The 3,249-nt window shown below is 33.9% G+C and overlaps 1 long non-coding RNA gene across 1 annotated transcript in view; it reads left to right on the top strand.

Moving 5' to 3' along the window:
• Positions 1–3,249, top strand: part of LOC110269737 — a 20,999-nt gene that overhangs the window by 741 nt on the left and 17,009 nt on the right. The gene's annotated exons all lie outside the window — the stretch shown is intronic.

Genomic DNA, 3,249 nt, shown 5'->3' with positions numbered 1-3,249 from the left:
GGATGTAAAGGCCTTCAACCTTTACTAACACGTCCTCTACTTGTCCATAAGCCTGTTTTCTTGAATTATCTGCCATCTCTAATGAGATTCTAGCAGCTTGCACCCCATAGATTCCCAGTTTCTCTATTACAGAGAGGGGCATGAAGTTTATTCCTGAACCAAGGTCACACAGAGCCTTAAAGATCATGGTGCTTATGGTACAAGGTATTATGAACTTTCCAGGATCCTGTCTCTTTTGAGGCAATGTCAATTAATCCAGATCACTTAGTTCATTAGTGAACAAGGGACGTTCATCTTCCCAAGTTTCAATACCAAATAATTTGGCATTCAGCTTCATGATTGCACCAAGAAACTTGGCAGTTTGCTCTTCAGTAACATCTTCATTCTCTTCAAAAGAGGAATACTCATTAGAGCTCATGAAGGGCATAAGGAGGTTTAATGGGATCTCTATGGTCTCTAGTTGAGCCTCAGATTCCTTTGGTTCCTCAGAGGGAAGCTCCTTATTGATCACTGGATGTCCCAGGAGGTCTCCCTCCTTGGGATTCACGTCCTCCTCTCCTTCTTTGGGTTCGGCCATTTTGGTTATGTCAATGGCCTTGCACTCTCCTTTTGGATTCTCTTCTGTATTGCTTGGGAGAGTACTAGCATGGTTTTCAGTGATTCTTTTACTCAGCTGGCCCACTTGTGCTTCCAAATTTCTGATGGAAGACCTTGTTTCATTCATGAAACTTACAGTGGCCTTGGATAGATCAGAGACTAAGTTTGCTAAGCTAGATGGATTCTGCTCAGAATTCTCTGTCTGTTGCTGAGTGGATGATGGAAAAGGCTTGCTATTGCTAAACCTGTTTCTTCCACCATTATTAAAGCCTTGAAGTCCATGAAACTTGCAGTTCTGCTGCATCAGAGAAACTAGCTGAGGTTTCAGCTCAAAGTTGTTTACTCCAATGGTAGGGATGGAGATGCTCCTTCCATGTAAATTGGAATTAGGTGCAGTAAAGTCACCAAGCATTCTCCTTGCATTATTGTTGTTGGGTTCGGCTGCCATCTCCTTTACTACTTCAAAATTTTCAATAAGGTTGTCTCTGGTTTATTGTAATTTAGCTTCTCTTAGTTTCCTCTTCAGAGTCCTTTCAGGTTCTGGATCAGCTTCAACAAGAATGCCTTTTTCTTTATTCCTGCTCATAAGAAAGAGAAGAGAACAAGAAAAGAAGAGGAATCCTCTATGTCACATTAAAGAGGTTCCTTATTGTTAGTAGAAGAAAAGAAGAAGAGAAAAATCTGAACTCAGAAAGAGAGAGAGAGAGGGTTCGGATTTTTGGTGGATGAGGGAGAGATGTTAGTAGATGAATAAATAAATAGAATAAGATGAGAGAGGGAAAATTTCGAAAATAGTTTTTGAAAAAGAGTTAGTGATTTTTGAAAATAGTTTTTGAAAAAGGTTAGTAGTTTTTCGAAAATTCAAATAAAAAATAAAATAATTAGTTTAATAAGAAATTTTGAAAAAGAGGGAAGATATTTTTGAAAATTAGAGAGAGAGAGAGAGTTAGTTAGGTGGTTTTGAAAAAGATAAGAAACAAACAAAAAAGTTAGTTAGTTAGTTGAAACAAATTTTGAAAAGATAAGAAGTTAGGAAGTTAGAAAAGATATTTTGAAATCAAATTTTTGAAAAAGTTAAGATAAGAAGATATTTTTGAAAAGATATGATAGAGATTAGTTTTTGAAAAAGATTTGATTTTTTAAAATCTCAATTAATGACTTGATTCACAAGAAATTATAAGATATGATTCTAGAACTTAAAGTTTGAATCTTTCTTAACAAGCAAGTAACAAACTTGAAATTTTTTGAATCAAAACATTAATTGTTATTGTTATTTTCAAAAATTTGATGTAAAATTAAGAAAAAGATTTTTGAAAAAGATTTTTATAATTTTCGAAAATAACTAAAAAATGAAAAAGATTTTATTTTTGAAAAAGATTTTGAAAAAGATAAGATTTTTAAATTGAAAATTTGATTTGACTCATAAAAACAACTAGATTTTAAAAATTTTTGAAAAAGTCAAATCTAATTTTCAAAATTTTAAGAGAAAAAAAAAAAGGAAAGATTTTTTTTTTATTTTTGAATTTTTATGATGAGAGAGAAAAACACTAAAAATGCTCAATGCAAAAAATGCAAGATGAGTATGCAATTGACACCAAACTTATAACATGACTCAAGACTCAAACAAGAAACACAAAAATATTTTTGATTTTTATGATTTTCTAATTTTTTTGTATTTTCTTTTAATTTTTTTTTTCGAAAATTAATGTGAAAACAAAAATAAGGATTCCAAAATTTTTAATATGAATTCCAAGAATCTTATGCTCTAAAGCTCCAATCAAAGGGTCAGGCATGGCTTAATAGCCAGCCAAGCTTTAGTATGTAACTCAGACATGACATGCCTGACATACCCTATCCAGAAGGATTGGGCATGGCTCCACTAAGGTGATTAGTTGAAGACCAATCCCAAAGCAGTTTGGGTATGGCTTTACAGCCAGATAGGATTCAACATGTTACCATGAAACACTAGAATTCATTCTTAAAAATTCTGAAGAAATATATTTTTGAAAACATTTGTATTTTAAAATTTTTTTTTTCGAAAACAAAAGAGAATTTTTTTTGAAAGAGTTTTGAAAAATTTTTGAAAAGAAAACAAAAAGAAAATTACCTAATCTGAGCAACAAGATGAACCGTCAGTTGTCCAAACTCGAACAATCCCCGGCAACGGCGCCAAAAACTTGGTGCGCAGAAGTTGTGATTACACTTTGATTATGTAAAATTTATTGCTCTTTCTTTCCCTGGTGATGGCGCCAAAAACATGATGCCAATACCACGGTTCACAACTTCGCACAACTAACCAGCAAGTGCACTGGGTCGTCCAAGTAATACCTTACGTGAGTAAGGGTCGAATCCCACGGAGATTGTTGGCATGAAGCAAGCTATGGTCACCTTGTAAATCTCAGTCAGGCGGATATAAAATAGTAATGGGGTTTTCAAAATTTTTTAATAAAATAAGGATAGAAATACTTATGTAACTCATTGGTGAGAATTTCAGATAAGCGTATAGAGATGCATTCGTTCCTCTGAACCTCTGCTTTCCTGCTGTCTTCATCCAATCAATCTTACTCCTTTCTATGGCTGGCTTTATGTAAGGATGTCATCGATGCCAATGGCTACTTTTGATCTCTCTCGGGAAAATGATCCAAATGCCCT

This window comes from Arachis ipaensis, chromosome B03 (assembly GCF_000816755.2).
Source record: "Arachis ipaensis cultivar K30076 chromosome B03, Araip1.1, whole genome shotgun sequence".
In the NCBI taxonomy this organism is placed as follows: Eukaryota; Viridiplantae; Streptophyta; class Magnoliopsida; order Fabales; family Fabaceae; genus Arachis; species Arachis ipaensis.
This window is presented reverse-complemented; position numbering and strand designations above follow the sequence as displayed.